Raw genomic sequence first — 17,764 nt, forward strand, 5'->3', positions numbered from 1 at the left:
TTGAAATCTAGCCATATTATCCACACCACACATGAGCTTCTTCCTGGTTATCCTTCCTCCCCAAATAACGTAGATTTTAAATAGCGAAATAGACCTTCTGTTTGTTATAATATGCGTTTAAGCAATTCCATAATTATCTAAACATAAAAGTACTGCTGATTAAATAGATGTTATGTCTTGAGTGGAAGGCGGGAGACGGTAAGGCAAAGAATAGGGCTATTGGTCATCTTCATTTGACCTTGCGTTGTGTTTTACCTTTGGATAAAGATGGAGGTACAGGCTTTTTTGTCAGTCACATGCATTTCTAGGAAAATTATTTAAATTTGTTTTATGGGGGTTTGTTAATTAAAGAGGTAGTCATTGTAGTAGCCCTAGTACCAGAATAGTCAGGTGGTTCCTGTGAAATCAACGTGTGTTATATTTTTGCCACCAACCTCATTAGAGCCCTTATAAAATATATTCTGATCTTTTAATTGTTAGTATTACAATTTGTTAAGAATATTTTCACACTTACATTCTCCTTCGAAGATGATGTTAAGCCTTACCATTGTCTTCTTTGAGAAGATATTTGGGTTCTGAATCAGTGCAGGATCTGTTTGCATGGTAGAATTGAATAATCGATACAGTTAAATACATTAATTTATACAACTTCTAACTATTTTCGTGGTGTTGTAGAAAGCTGACACAAACAGAGGCCAAATTTAGAGGAAATCTTTGTGACTTTGCATATGTCGTATCTGCCATATATAGGGTGCGGTTCATCCAGTGATAACAAAAGGGAAATTTTAGAATTATTACATATAATTAAGCCACAGGGAGAGTATAATGAAGTTATTAATTGAATTTCTTCTAATTGAAGTATTAATCTGACCTCTTCAAATGCTGTAGCATACGATTGATTATATTTCTGAGATTTTCTGTCTTTCTTGGAACAATTGGAATTGCTGTCCCGGGAATGCTAGTAAGCATTGGAAACTTAGGCTAAATGCATTCTTGATCAAAATGAAAATGATTTTCTGCAGAAGCTATGCTAAGTTGTTTTTAGAGAACATAGTTTTAAAAAACTCTTATCAGTAAGTTATATTTTAAAAAATCTTATCGTGTATACCAAAATGCTGAAACTTGTATTTATTTTGGACTATTTATTGGGGCTATTAATTCACGGTTTCCTCAGGTAAGTCCTAAATTTTCCAAATATATCTTTTCATGACTGTGGTCTAAGTAGTCTAATGCATAATACCTTTTAGGTTCTGAATTCCATTCACAAATTTCAGAAAAAGCAAAGTGACATATCTTTTTTAAAATAGAAGAGCCTTTTTAAAAAATCACTGTTTTGTGGTTTGATGCAGAACAAACACAAGTATCTTAAATACTGGATTGTGTAATGTCTTATTTGCGTTCCAGGGAGACATTTGATATTCAATTCATGCCCGGCTGCTCCCATTTAGCAATGGAGGCCATTTTGTAAAAAGGACTAGTTGGAATATTTAAGCAAAAGAGGACAGTGAAATATCTATTCCGGGGGCTCTGGCTTTGTTCGCTGCTTTTCTTCTGTCAGATTCTTGATTGCAAGCAATATACTAAAAATCTACTTTTGGCTTCTTTCAACTATGTAATATGTTGTATGCTAATAAAACCATTGTTATAAAGTATAGTCACCTACCTTAAGGTGAATCATATCAACTGGGAGCTCCCTTTTGGTGAATATGCTATATAATTATTACAGGTGCGTTGTTATTCAAGTAATTTTTGTTTTATAGAGAAACAATAAGATACAGTAATATAACTAAGGACAGTTAACCATTTCTCTCTTTTTATTTGGTGCATTTAGCTAATTATTCTATGCATACATTATATTTTTGCCATAATTCCTTGATTTTCAACGATGGGAGAGTTTATGTTGTGATACTTACATTTGCTAACATGCACATTAAATTTTCCTACCTTCATATAAGATATTCAGTCTGCTATGTACCTGAGGTCATAACGTTTAAGGAAAAGCACCCAGATCAGTAGATTTCAAGACATATGGAAATTCGCAACCTCATTATCAGATAGTTCTCATTTGCCAGATCCCTCTTATTGAAGTTATTTTGGAGAATGATTTGCTTGAGTCCATCATGTTTTTTAACATAAAGGACATTTATAGTTTTGTTGTGATCATCTTAGGAAAGCTTCTTCCAACATGGTAGTCCTCGTGTAATTCTTGTTTTGCTTTTGAACTGTAATGTAGTGAAAGAATTTCTGCAGTTTATCCCCTCGAACTTGAAGAAAAACAGAACGTAGATTCCTCGATCCCTTGGTTGTGCTTTTAGGACCCTGAACCACTCAGAGGTTGCTTGATCTTTGATGTTTGCTGCTGAAGTGAATGGTGTGTATGAGCCCTTGTAGAGACTGTTCTAGAGGACCTTTGTGATTCGCCCCAGAGGTGGTGTCCCCATGTTGGGACAGCTCTCTCTGTGAGCTGTTGAGGTTCGGATGCATTGAGTAGTGAGAGAGGAACCACGGCAGCCACTGTGAACCACCATCTGTAGAGTGGAGAGGGTTTTCAGCGACATCTGAAAATACATTTAACTGGGGATTTGTATATAGTGAGGTGGGTCTTGCCTAATGCTGGCATCTCGATGCCTGTCTTGATTCCCTAAAATGAGAATCATGATTCTCATATGAACAGTTTTGCACAATAAAGACAGATCATCTGGATTTTGCCATACTGACTGACAGTAAGAGGCTACATCGATCGCCGATTCTAAAATGTGGGATTTTTAGAGCCCCTCTTCTTTCTCTCTTACACTTAAAAAAAAGTTTTCCAAAAAAGATGTTTATGATAGGACAATTTTAAAAATTATATCTTGATAACATTATCTTCCATGAATTTGGGAATCTGGGCACAAGATAAAATGTCCATTTATGAACTGGGTGTGTACATGTGTGCAGTGGATTAAGTATGGGTTATTATTCTTCAAAGATTACTCGAAGGGTGAATTTAACGATATGTATGTTCTGAACACTATTGTTGAACCTATACATGGTCTTTGGGCTTTGGGGTGGCTAGTACTTTTTCTGTTGAAAACGTTTGATTTTAATTTCTTTATATTCCAAGCATTTTCAAAAAGGATTTGAGGCAGCATTTTATGATAAACACATACAGATGCAATATAACTGAAAATGGTAATTAAGCAATAAATGATATTAACCGCATCAGAAAATCCATACTTTTAAAGAAAATGCTCCAGTTAAGTACAAGTTTTAGCTCTGAGCTTGCCTAGAAGCCACAGTGAAGAGTGAAACATGATGAATTGTGTAATTCTAAATATCTAATGTAAGAAATCATACCAGTTCATTTTTTTCCTAACGCTCAATTCTGAGAGAAATATACGACGTGGGGCTTCACGTAAAAGGCGCTGACCAGTATAACTGATGATTTTCTCGATATGTTAAAACATTTGGGAATAAAATCCAGTGGGAAAACCTAAGATGCTTTAAGTACTTCCACAAAATGTAATTAGCAAGTTTATTTTAATGTGCCAAATTTTCATTTTAATTTATGGGTAATGCCATTATCCTCAACATCAAAAAATGCAGTTGCTTTGGGAGATCCAATTTAGTGGCTATTATGAATCAAAAGAAAGCATATTTTAAGTCATAAGCCTACATTTCTGTATTATCACTATATGACTCTTCCAGAAACCCTTAGAAAACATCTCTAGATCGGAAGTGCTTTAAAAGTTAACGCCCTAAACCCTCTTGCACTGTTGGTGGGACTGTAAATTGATACAGCCACCATGGAGAACAGTATGGAGGTTCCTTAAAAAACTAAAAATAGAACTACCATATGACCCAGCACTCCCACTACTGGGCATATACCCTGAGAAAACCATGATTCAAACAGAGACATGTACCACAATGTTCATTGCAGCACTATTTACAATAGCCAGGACATGGAAGCAACCTAAGTGTCCACTGACAGATGAATGGATAAAGAAGATGTGGCACATATATACAATGGAATATTACTCAGCCATAAAAAGAAACAAAATTGAGTTACTTGTCATGAGATAGATGGACCTAGACTCTGTCCTACAGAGTGAAGTAAGTCAGAAGGAGAAAAACAAATACCGTATGCTAACACACATATATGGAATCTAAAAAAAAAAAAAAAATATGGTTCTGAAGAACGTAGGGGCAGGGCAGGAATAAAGACACAGACCTAGAGAATGGACTTGAGGACATGGGGAGCGGGAAAGGTAACCTGGGACGAAGTGAGAGTGGCACAGACATATATACACTACCAAATGTAAAATAGACAGCTAGTGGGAAGCAGCCGCACAGCACAGGGAGATCAGCTCGGTGCTTTGTGACCACCTAGAGGGGTGGGATAGGGAGGGTGGGAGGGAGACGCAAGATGGAGGGGATATGGGGATATATGTATATGTATAGCTGATTCACTTTGTTATACAGCAGAAACTAACACAACAATGTAAAGCAGTTATACTCCAATAAAGATGTTTAAAAAAAAAAAAGATAACCCAAGAACTTTCGGTGTTTGTTTAAAATACAAATAGAGGTTTTCCCCAACTAAGCCATTTTTAAAAGACTGTGGGGGAAATATTCTTTTTCTGACGTGAAAAACATAGGTTATTCAGAATTTTCCAAATAGGACAAAAATCCTTATATTCTGAATAGATGCACTGATGCAAAGATCTCACTTTATTAGTATCCAATGGTGATGTAATAGAATTACATATGAACTAATAACATATTTGCATTAATATTGTATATATTACTGTGTAGAAGAATACTATTTCTTAGATACTTAATTATGAGAAAATAGAGAAAGATGCCCTTTCAAGTAAAGTCTACATTTTTGAGAGGTCACCAGCTTTCTTTCTCCATAATAATTCTAAAATTCTGTGATTATTTTCATCTTAAAAGCACAAAAGTAGCCTATATCTACCTATAATTAAACTATTATAAATAATTCAACTTGGTCCTCCTTGTGGAAAAAATTATATTAAGTTTAATAAACAAAAACAGGCTGAGACAAGGAAATTGATTTCTCTAAGAATGATGCATTTATCGAAGTATTATACAATGTATCTTTAGTCCTGTGCATATTTTTAAAATGTGGCAGTTACCATGGAAACCACATTCTATGGCATGTGGTCCACTTTTAGATAAAGAATATTCCTTTTCAAGACAAGCCTTCCAAATAATAACATATAAAGTATTCCATTTGCAATAAGAACTTCATATCAATCAATAATGATTGCTTTAAAAATCTGTCCTATGTTCTCATTATACTTAATGGATTTTTAAAGAAATATTTAAATTGTTTTGAAGAACATTAAGTTGTTCTTAATGATTAAATGCTGAGGATATAATGTGATCACTCTGCAGTGGTGAAAACCGGGAGACTGCAAGGGAACACAAGTCTGTGTACACAGCGTGTTCCTACAGATAAGAAGCCTTTAGTCATATCGAGTGTCTGAATATCCAGCAATAATGTTGTCAGATTAAGTCATCACGAGAGATGACTGCATCCAATTATTTTCATTTGACACATAAAGAACCTGTGGTTCCAAGGTCATTATCTTGCCCAAGGTCACAGAACTAGCAAACCGGGGCTTCTTAATTCAGTGCTCTTTATCTCACGGCCTCTTCCAAGAAAGGTTTTAGATTTTTGGAGACACTTGGACATGGCAAAAAAGGAAGAGGGCTGTGTGAATCTCTGCCGGGCATGGGAGAGAGACACTGCTACCTTTGTTCCCATGCTGAGATTCTCATCTCAATTTGCATTTCTTTCATTGAGTTGGTGTACTTGATGGTGCTGCCGGTCGTAACTGAACTGGGCTGCTCGAGTCCGGTTTGAGTCAGCAGTGCCTCTGGAGCAGTCCTGAATTTCTCTGCTCGGCCCCTTCCATCGCATCGCCTCATCCAGCCCTTCCAGTCCCCCGTAAGGATTAAGTTTCCTATTTGGAAACGGTTTTGACCTTCTTGCCTGGGTCAGAAAATGACTCGTATGTATTTCCACTTTGTCCATGAGGAAAGATTCTGAAAGTGCCGCAAGTTGCCCAAGGTGACATAACTAGTAGCGTAGCTGGCGCTCGCGACCCCTTGCCCTGCCCATCCGCCTGCTTATGGAGGAGCGCGTTGTCTCTGAATTTCATTTATTCTGCGTAAACTCCATTCCATTTTCATTTTGGATTCTTAATACATTGCTAGGTTTAAACACTGATACCCATACGTCAGGCTATATAAATCCAAATCAGGTTTTAGCCAGTAGTTTCAGTCTCTCTCCAGAGTGACAGTCATGGCTATGTCTATTCTGAAACCAGCTAAACTCGGAAGAGATATGCATTTCTTAATATTTTATTTGGAATAGAATTCCTTCCCACAAATTTTAGAATTTAAAGTTTCCTATGCTTTTAAATGGGTTCACTTTTGGTTTTCACATTATTACTGAAATAAGAAGGTATGTCCAGAGTAAGAATCCAGTAAGCTTTTAGGTCAGTGGGACCTACCAATCTTTATAAGATATTGCTTAGGAATTTGCTTTCAGTGTTGGCGAAATACGGTTTGTTGTGAATGGTTTACTATAGATGAATGTCTGTTATATTCATACTAATTTGGAACATTACATATGATCCATTCCTTTTAACGGAGTGACTTTTTAAAGCTCAAAGACTTCAATGTTGGCATTTTTTTCCCTAAAGGGATCCTTGTAAGAATCCTATCACACGGCAACAGCTGGTCAAAACCTCCTAGAAATGAGGTCGAGGTGGTTTAGTAAGTTCAAACCTGGAGACTTTCTTGATAGAAATACAAAGAACAATTAGAAAAACAAATTATGTTGATGCAGTTTGAGCTGAGTTCTAGAGTAATTTTGGTCAAAATGAAAAACTTTCAGAAGAGTTTTCTTTTACATAAAATACTCCAGCAATAAATCACTGTTCCACATGAGGGATGTCATTCCCGTTGCCATATGGAAAAACGCCTTCGTTTAGCCCTTTGCCCTTAGCGTTTTGCCCTTCCTTCTCCTCGCCTCTGCCTTAAATGAAATTACTGAGGAAGTTGGCAGAAGTTACCTGGGAGGAAACATGGGACGAATAGCTCTTCTTCCTTGATGTCTTGGAAAAGTCATTTTTGGGTTTCTGACTCAGTTCCCTAAGAGACGTCCCTGATGTCTTCATTTGTATATTTGAGGTAATTTTTTGGGACTGAGAGGTTGAAGACAGAGTACAAGAAGTGACTGGCAAAATGATGATATCATCAAATGTTCAAAGAGCTGGCAAATTGAAGCTCATTAAACTGTCATTTTGTCTTTGGTTCAGGACTGATTGGAATCACGCCTAGTTGCAGGATACGAAAGATATTTAACACCTGAGCATTTTCCATGAGAAAAGTCACAGAAATTTCTGTTGGGGAGACCTCGAACTCCTGTTTGAGGAGGAGAGCAAGGCATTACATGAAAATAATTGTCTATTTTCAAGCTACTTTAATATTTGTGTAGAGAAAACCTTGGAAAATATTGTCGCTAGAAGGAAACTTTTGGATAATAAAAAGTGGCCTCATTGAGACCTAGTTGGTGGATCATTGTGGAACTTGAGATAATATTTTTCCATTGAAACAAATATAAAAATTTAGTGAAAGTTATTTTTCTTCACTTGTTTTAACAATTAATTTAAATTGTTACCTGACCTCTCAAGTACTTTTGGGTATTTGTATGCTGAGAGGTTGGGGAAAGATCACAAGAAATCATGAAGAAACAGTGCACAATTAGACCTGCAGGGTTTGAAAATGTGTGTTATTTTTCCTGTCCATTTGGATTTGTTTTGCTCGGGTATGAAGTCAAAGCCTGAAAGTAGTAGTAAGATTTGAGAATGAGCTAATGGTGTCCTCAGATACCATAAGAAGTTTGCTGAAGTTTGTGGCCTGGACCTGGGGTCTCTTTCCTTGTTAGTGGGGGCAGTTGCAACGCAGCAGTGCTCTCAGGGTGTGTGTGTGTGTGTGTGTGTGTGTGTGTGCGCGCGCGTGTGCGTGCGCTTGCGCACGCATGGGTGTGTTTGTGTCCCAGTGACATTATCGCTCTGTGGTACAGAGGAGCTTTCAGTGAACATGCAGCAATGGTCCAGCCAGGCCTAGCATCTTAAAACAAGGGAATTTTCCAGTAAGGACTTGAAAGTTGTAGGTCTTTAAAAAGGTTAAGATTAAACTGGTGACTCATTCATCTTAAGTCTACTCCTTAAGTCAGTCTTTATTAATGAAACAAACCCCAGATCGCTAGGGTCAAGTGGGACCTTATTTATTTCGTTATTTGCAAAGATGTCATTTAACGTACAAAATGCATGTGTTTACCAAATGTTTCCTGAAAGCTAATTTTTGTAATGTAAATGTTATCCACACTTGTTGGGCAAATTTTACAATAGCTCCAGATAAAATGATGCTGGCATGTGCAACAGGAGAAGTAGAGTGTGAGGGTGGAAAACTTTTGGTTCTTTATTTATTCAAAAATTGCTTCCAAGGCTGTTGTTAGACAAAAGCCCTGAGTTCAGGAGGTGCCGTGTGTCCCCGGCCCCTGTAAAGCCTGTGTGGCTGGTTCAGGTCTTGAGAGCCGTGCAGGTGTAGGACATGCAGCAAACATCCCAATCTATTGCCATAAAGTCGGTGTTTCTTAAAAAAATTCAATTCAGAAATAGGAATAGCAGAGTAGATCTTCTCAGAAAAATCATAATTATTGTTGACTGTTCCGATTGCTCTTTGAAGTCTCATTGTTCCATATCGATATTGACAAAATGGAACTCTGTGACTTGAACACTTTTATAATTGTGACTCTTTGGATCATGTATAAATCAAATTTATTTCCACATACGTTTTCCTATCTGTCAGAATTAGGCAGAATTATGTATACGGAATTTGCTTCTGACACAGCCTTCCTTCAACTTGATTCATTTACTCAGTAAAGGTATTTTGAGTGCAGTTCTGTGACAGGCCCTGGGGATGGGGATATACACCTTCAGGAGGTGGCTTTCACATGAATGTTGCCCCAAGTTGTGTAGGGAATGGTCTCTCTGGCCCTAAGAGGATTCCTTTCAGGGTTACAGAAAAGAACAAGATAGATCAGTCCTCTGCTCTAAAGGAACTTACACTTGAATGGGGGAAAGACAGATGATAACACAAATCACAACTTAACAAGGAGAGCATTGCGTGACAGTCCCTGTTAGGTGCAGAGCTGTGGTACTGTGCCCGGTGACTGTTCGCTGGCCGTCAGCGAGGCCGCTCCAGGGGGAGCTGTCTAAGCTGACGGAAGAGAAGAGGAAGCCTGTGTGTCAGGAGCAGAGCAGGTGCAGGAAGGGCCGGGCCTCTGAGGAGCTGGGTTTGACTCTGCATGCGATTGGAAGACAAGGAGAGGCTTCTGAACAGGAAGGTGACGTGATCTGACTCACGCTTCTAAAAGGCCACTGAGGCTCTGCGGGCAGTCCTGGGTGTCTGTGTGATGTTTGCATTTGTCGGTAGGACTTGCTGATGGGTAAGCTGTGGGGAGTGAGGCAAAGAGGACTTCTGTAGAGTTAGGGTTTGAGCAGCTATAGTTAGACGATGGTGCCAGCTATGAGGGCAATTAGGAGGGAATGAAAACAAAGTTCTGCCGAGTTAAGTTCGAGCCTCACGTTAAATATCCAGATGGAGGTGCGTCAGACAGGGAGTTGGAGATGCAGGTTGAGACTCCAGAAATACGAATTTGGACATCATTGGCATACAGGTGATAGATAACGTATGGGCCTAGATGCAGTGATCAATTTCTTTCGAATATGAAAACAAAGGTGCTGGTTCATGACCAGTCTCGACCACTTGCTGGCTTTATAAACCTGAGTAACCAATTTCATATCTCTGATCATTGTTTTCCACATCTGTGATATCCAGTCGTTCATTCAGCGGTGTCCTCTACTGAGCTCCCACTACGTGTCAGGCACCGTAGTCAACCTTGGAATATTCAAAACGGAGTGATTCTTGCCCTCCAGCTCATATAGTCTATGGAGAAGCAGGCATTTGTGCATCTGTCATGATAGGAGGCCAGTATGGTTCCTTCCAACAGCTGGGGGCAAAGAATACCTTCCTTTCACATAGACGGAGGGTGCTTCTGCATAGAGCAGAGACACAGTAACACCCCTGGTCAGAAGGACAACCTGCCCTGGCCCACAGGTCCCCATGGGGCACCCTTTTGCTGGTGGTACCACCTGATCCATGTGATGATTTAATCGGGCCCTTTAGGATGCCTAGCTCCCCTTTCTTTGGGGTGGAGGGAGGTCGGTACCCTCCTGGCTGCTTTCTACTCTCTGGAAACTGCCTACATGCCCGCCTTGCCCACCTTGTGTGTAAGGAACTAGTAACAGTACCAGCGTGGAAATGGGCAGTTATATCTCGGGGCCTCCTCTAGCGGACCCAGCCTTTAGGCCTTCTAGAGTTACACACGTGTGTATAGCAAAGTGCAATGAAGTGAGGAAGTGCCTTGATCCCAGGTAAAGAAGAGATGGAGTTATGGAGTGTGGGGAGATAGGGTCTGGGAGGGGATAAGAAAAGGTTGATACCATATGCATTGAGGTTTTTTTAGTGAATAGAAATTTGCTACGCAAATTAGACTAGGAAAAGTATTCTAAACAGGAGTAGCAAGATCAGTACCTGCAAAATACTTTACACCATGTTGGGAAGTCAGAACCAGCTCTCCTTGAACGCCGGTCTCCAGTTTGGGGTTTATACTGTCTGTCTGTGCTGCCATTTCTGTGTCTTCCATTTCCTTACCTCAGTGTCCTACCTGCGACACTTGTTACCCCTTCTGGTAATTATTTAGAACAGTGTTCTCCCAAGTAGGGTCCATTAGGATATAGGAAGAAAGAAAAGAACTTCCATTTATGTGTATTTGTATTTCATCTATTTTGTGTAAGTTTTTGTAATGTGCAGAATGTATTAATATGGCAGTGTCACAGATATACACATATACATGCTAGGTTGCATGCTCCAGTTTTTTATGATAGGCGTGTCCAGTGCAAAGTGGAGAGATCATAACTGTCGACAGTCAGAAGTCACTGGAGAATTGAAGCAGAGGATTAAGAGTCGTAAGGCAGTGAGATTGGAGGCTGGGTGGCTCGTTGGGAGTCATCCTAGTGACAGGTGATGAGGGACTTAGCCAAGGCTTTGGCGACAGGAAAGCTGATGTGGCAGAGAGGGAGGGAGAGGAGGCCGGAGCTGTGGTCCATGTGCACAGGGCATCAGGTTGATGTCACTTAGGCACCTGGGAATATAAGGCTAGAGTTCAGAGGAGAGCTCTCCTCTGGAAATAAAGGCTTGGGGGTCACCAGGATGGATGGCAGCAGGTACCAACTGTGAGGATGAGCCCCTCTAAGGAGGGGAATGGAATGAGGGTGGGCCACACTCATTGCCTAAGAGAAGATGGAGGACATAGCACTGAACGAGAAGACTGGGAAAATGGCTCAAGGATGAGGGCAAGGGAACCAAGAAAAGGTGGTGATTCAGGAGCCATAATGCCTGACTCCTGGGTTTTTGTGAGTTTGAAATGGGCAAATACTTTCAAATAAGCCTGTAAATGTTAGTTTACGTATTTCAGTTTGTGAACCGTGGCCAAACAACGTAGACAGACGGCCGCACCAAATGAGCAGCAGTCCGTAAGGACCGACTCCACGTGGCCCAGTCCTGCCGCGGGACACGGGCTCTCAGATCAGGGAAGCCAGCGATGGGAAGGTAGACCCAGGTGAAAGCCGCATCGCGGCTCGGAGTGGCGGGTCGTGCTCGACCTGCACCCACGCCAGCCCGGCTCCCGCCCGGCCCCACTTCCGGGCCCGCTGCCGCTCCCGGGAGGCTGGGGTCCACGGAGAGCCGCCGGGTTGGGGACAGAGGAGGGTGTCGCAGACGCCCTGGAGATCAGCCAGAGAGGCGCAGAGGAGCAGGGTGTGTCCTGGCCCGCACAGGAGCTCAGCGTCTGAGCCTCCGAGGTCGAGGCCTGGGAGATGGGAGACCACAGGCTGCCCGCAGCCCTGAGATGCCCCGACGGCGCCCCTGCCGGGCCCGGGGCCCAGTCGCGAGGCTGCTGGAAATCGCCACGGGGAGCCTCTCTCGTTTGCCCTCTTCCTTATTTAACGCGCGCGCCTTCACTGCCTCACTCATGCGTGCGTTTCAGGGTTCAAAACGGATAAATATTACACAGCAAGGCGACTTCTGGAGTAGGTAACTCGTGACCGCTTTTACACCTTAAATGAATAGAGGAGAAAGGAACAAGTGATTTCTCTTAAGATGGAACTGTGTCTCCAAGGGTTCCTTCACTTACCTCTTAGTTCATTCCGCATTTACGGAGCACCCTCATGCGCCAGCCACTGCTCTGAGAGAAGGGACACAAAACAAATAAGACACAGCCCTCGCTGGAAGAGCTCCCACTCCGCCAGGCAGTTTAGCAAGTCCGCAGAGCACCGCGAACGAGAGAATCGCCCTTCCCTGCTTACCTGCCCCGCGTTCCCAGTCAGGAGGCTGCGTGTGCCCCAAAGAGCCTGGGAACGCCCCAGAGGAGGGAAGGTCTGAATAGCACTGAGGTGCAGAGGAAAGTAAGCGACTGCATCACGGAATTGTTTCTCGTTAAATGGCTCTCGTCAGAGTGAAATCCGGATTGACATGTATACACTGGTGTGGATAAAATCGATGACTAGTAAGAACCTGCTGTATATATAAAAAAAAAGAAAAAACCTATTTATTAAAAAAAAATAATAAAAAAATAAGGCTTTTTCCAAAAAAAAGTTCTTGTCGCATACACACACAAAATTGTAACTACGTGAGGTGAAGGATGTTAACTAGACTTATTGTGATAATTTCACACCATATGCAAACATCAAATTATTATGTGACACTCCTGAACTAATACAATGTTGTATGTCAATTATACCTCAATTTAAAAACCATTATGTACATCTAAAACTAATACAATGTTATATGTCAATTATATCTTTATTAAAAATTAAGTTAAAAAAAAGTGAAATCCGTCACACTGAAGAAGCGGGAGTTTTGATGGATGGAAAGAGTGGAAAAGGAGACGGAAGAGGAACACTGTCCTGGTGGGACACCATCGAGGGTGGGAGCTGCGGTCTGGAGACGCGCGCGCCTGGCGGTGGGGGGCGGGGCAGGGACAGATGCAGGAGCTGCAGACGACGAGGTGGGACCTTCAGCTGCCTCGAAGTCAGGCCCAGGGTTAGTGGCGCCCCGACAGTCACCTAGAGACACGGCAGAGGCCGCGGCCCCTACCTGAGGAGGGTGACCCCTTGGAGCACCTGTCCTCTAGGGCCCGGGGGCTCCCGCCGCGTGGGCACGCTGCTTACCGCCCCCTGCCTGCCGGGGCGCCCTCCCCTGCACCCCAGCCCCGACCCTGGTCCCCGCCTGCTGGGCCGCCTCCTTGTGGGACTGGCGGAGGTCAGCTCTCCGAAGCGGACAGGCGTGTGCTCAGGGCCTGACCCGTCGTGGCCGCACAGGGTGACAGCGAAGGGCAGCGCCCGGGCTCCGAGCTGTGGAAATAGGAGTAGCCCTGCAGGAGGGGAACGTTTCCAACTAGAAATGGCCTGCTTTTATTTGTTCCTGAGAAGGAGAACCGAGCAGAGCGCGCGTGCTGGACACCTGCACCGGCTTTCTGGGAAGGGGCAGGTGTGAGCTCAGTTCTGACAGAAGGCGGGCAGACCCGGCCGGGCGGCGCTGGAGTGAGGGGTTGGGACTTGCCCCCACGTCGTGTGCCTTCAGAGCTGTGAGCGCTTCCCCCGCACCTCGTCATGGTATCAGTTACAGGCCAGCCCTTGGTGGGAAAGCCTTTTTCTGCTACTGCTCTCTGGTGGCCCGTGGTTGCTGTCCAGGAATACCGTGAGGCCGCTTCGCAGAGCACGTCAGATCGACGAGTCAGACGACCTAGAGCCTCTCGCCACCCAGAGCAGCGCCCAGGGGCTTACACGCGGTATTAGGGCCCTTGCTTTTCGGGTGGCATCAACGTCATACTGCAGTTGGGGCTGCAGTTTTTCCCCCTAAGCACCTCTTTCTCTTCTGCAACCCTATGGCAGCCCATGGTTGTTTAGACGGAGCTCAGGAATGTTTTTAAATATTAATTTGGTTTGACATGACTTGGTGCACAAATTAATTATTCAAGCACATATTGTTCCACGTACATGAAAAGAATGGAACTGTAGTGAGTCGCGTTCTGACTACCACATGTGCATCATGATGTTACCAGCAACAGACTATTAAGAGAACAAAAGCTGGCAACATACAGTAACTCTGGATTTGGCCAGTCCCACAAAATTAGCATAAATATGTGAAGCGATCAGAACACTTTGGGACTTCCTAGGAAAGTGTCCCTATTCTTATCTAGTTCTAAAAGAATGTGGAGTAAACGATTCATTTAACCGAGGATAAAAATATGTCTGCTATGCAGTTATAATCGTGTGTCATTAATCAGAAAATACTGCAGAAACTCTGACAAATTAAAAACACAAGGATGTGTCTGCAAGGGTTTTTTCAGCCATTAAAAAGCTGCTTCACCTCTCAGGCAGGCTTTCATGGCAACTCCTTGCTCAGTGTACTGACATCTTCAAAGACTCTGACATCTGTCGGCCTTTGAACTACCATTAAAAAATATTATCCCATTTCCATTCTTTTATGCCCATTTTTTTAATTATAGCCCTTCTTTCAAGTTGAGAACATGGTTGGTTTAAATGATGCTGTCCTTTCGTTTTCAGCCACCCAGCTGCGGTTTGAATAAATTGATGTAGAATCAAAGGCGGGACTTTAAAGGAAAAAGGTTTGATGGACTTGGACTCCGAACCAGATGAGGTTTTATGATGAAAAGGGTTTAATCCCAGCACAGGCATTGCGTCTATCAGTTGAGCAGAACAAAGCAATTCATATATATAGGTTCACGCGAAATGATCTATTTTTTTTTAACAGCACAGATCTCTTCAGGACTTGCAAATGTGGCATTAGCTAATATTCAGAGAGCTGATTTCCTTTCATCCACCAGAAGCTTATGATTATAGTACAGTTCTCGAATTGGAAATGAGAGCTGCAACACAGATTTAAAGCTGTGCTGTCTGATTTGTATTCAATCTACATGTCACTGCGGGACAGGCTAGTCTGGGCCAAGCTGGTTCCACACAGGGGAGAACAGTTTCATCATCTGAGATTCTTAGTCAAAAATATCACCAGCTAATTAAGACAACAGTCTCATGAGTATTAGCGAGGTGTTTGGTTGATTGGTATCTCTTAAAATTTGACAAGAAGGATTGAAGATGCATCCTCTCTTTTATTTCATGTGCTTCTTGCAGTGTTAATGTGCACAGGTGCATTGCAGGGGAATGAAGTGTAGTCAGTTAACTCAGACCACTTTTTTAGAAAAGGAAAACAACGTAACTGTAAAACAATGACTTATTTGGCCTTCAGATATTTCCCCTCATCCAATTATTGATCTGAAAAACAAAAAATCCTTTCTGAAAGTAGACTTCAACATTGCCTTTGCTCAGTAAACTACTGAATGATAAACGTTATTTTGAGCCAGACCATTCAGTAAGTAGATAAGTCATTTAGGATAATTGCAAACCTAGAACATAGATCTAAGTCCACTTTAAAGTAAAAAGTGATTAAAAAAATTTTTTTTCTATAATAATTCAGGGTAAACTGTACTTTTAATCCATTAGAAATTTACTTAAGATCATGCGCACCTGTTTTACATTAGAAATGTGCTATTTTTTCAGAGTAAAGAAATGGTTCTTCCATTTACTTGGAAGGTTTGGTACCATTTACTTGTACAGATTTGATCATTCTGCACCAATTATTTTTCATTCTCTTCAAATAGAATTTCTATTTTAAACTACAAATTAGTATCCAAACCGTATTTGAAGAAATTCTGAACATGCATAGTTTTAATCTGGCAAAACAGATGTCAGTTAGAGGAGCGGTACTTTAATTCTTCTCCTACTACGATCTGTGGTCTACCTCAATAGTCTAGAATGCTTCATTGTCTTTTTTTCCTCCCTTCTCTTTAGAAGAAAACATGGAATAATGCACTTTGATATAGGGTTTACCAGGAAGTACATTTTGCCTAGCCCTAACATATTTTTGTAGATTTATAAGTTTACTGAGTTACTTGGAAGAAGTTGGATTGCTCTCAGTATAATCATCATTGCTTTTCACTCTGGAATCCTATTTTAGCTTCCCCCTTTTTTATTATGCAATGGTGAGCCAATCTTTCACTGCTGTTAACCATGTAGTTAAGTTTTCATCCCTATATACATCCCTTTTGCTCTATCCTACTGAATTATGTCTGTGTCTTCCCAGTGAGTCCTAGTTTTCCCCTGCTTCTCCCACTTCTCCATCTGAATTTCTTATTTCTCTACCAGCTCCACGACCTTACACTAAATATTGTGGTCTCCCCGCCCTTTTTTTCCCTTAATTCTTCTGTTAAGCAGCCGTCTGCATGTCAGTGGCCTTAAATAACAGCTATGTGCTAATGACTCAAAGCTCCCATCCCTCATGTGAGAACTGGTCGCAGATATCCAGCTGCTTCCTGGCCCCTTCTCTTAGCTCACAGACGCCTCAGATGTCACATGTCCAGAACTGAAACCTCCACCCCCGTCTTTTCCATGTCTATGAGCTCAGTGCTCAAGCCACAACTTGGGTGTCATTCTTGAATGGCTTACCTTTCTCTTAATCCGTCAGTAAATACCATAGATTCAGCCCCCCAGAATCTATCTCGAATCCATTCATTTCCTTCCCTTCCAGCCGCTCCCTAGTCCAGGACACCACCGTCTTTCACCCAGACCTCCACAGTAGTCCCCTAACTGATAGTCTTGCTTTCCTTCTTGTTCTTCTCAGCAACCATAATGATCATTTTCAAAATATATGTTGGATTACAAAACCTCCCTGCTTAAAATCCTTCAGTAGCTTGTATTTAGAATAAACTCCAAGCTTCTTAGCATGGCCTACAGAACCTTGCATGAACTGGCCCTATTGTTACTTTCCCAACACTTTCTCCCGCTCTTCTCCCCTGGCTAACTGTGCTGGAGCAACACCAGCTTCTTTCTCATTGCTGAAATATACCAGACTCTTTCTAGCCTTCATACTTTGGCCCGTGCTATTTATTGGGACTGGAAAGCTTTTGCTCTGGCCCTTGGCATGAGCAGCTTCTTCTCATTCTTTAAGTCTTAGCCTAATTGTTAACTCCTCACATGGGCCTTCCCTAAAAAGGGCTTCCTTTCAGTGATGCAGGCCTTCCTCAAGAAACTAGAAAAATCTCAAATAAACAACCTAACCTATCACCTAAAAGAATTAGAAAAAGAAGAACAAACAAAACCCAAAAGCAGAAGGAAGAAAATAATAAAGATCAGAGAGGAAATAAATAAAATAGAGATTAAAAAAAAAAAAGGAAAGGATCAATAAAACCAAGAGCTGATTTTTTGAGAGGATAAACAAAATCAACAGACCTCAAGCCAGGATCACCAAGAAGAAAACAGAGAGGACCCAAATAAACAAAATAAGAAATAAAAGAGGAGAAATAATAATTGATACTACAGAAATACAAAAAATACAGCCTGCCAAACTGAGTCAAGAAGAAACAGACAAATTGAACAGACCGATCACTAGAAGTGAAATAGAATCTGTAATTTTAAAAACTCCCTGCAAACAGAAGTCCAGGCCTGAATGACTTCACTGGGAAATTCTACCAGACATACAAACA

General features: G+C 41.7%; 1 protein-coding gene across 21 annotated transcripts in view; it reads left to right on the plus strand.

Annotated features, from left to right (window-relative positions):
* The window catches only part of CEP112 (centrosomal protein 112), a 475,621-nt gene that overhangs the window by 208,933 nt on the left and 248,924 nt on the right, over positions 1-17,764 (plus strand). The window lies entirely within an intron of this gene.

This window comes from Globicephala melas, chromosome 20 (assembly GCF_963455315.2).
Source record: "Globicephala melas chromosome 20, mGloMel1.2, whole genome shotgun sequence".
NCBI classification, from domain to species: Eukaryota; Metazoa; Chordata; class Mammalia; order Artiodactyla; family Delphinidae; genus Globicephala; species Globicephala melas.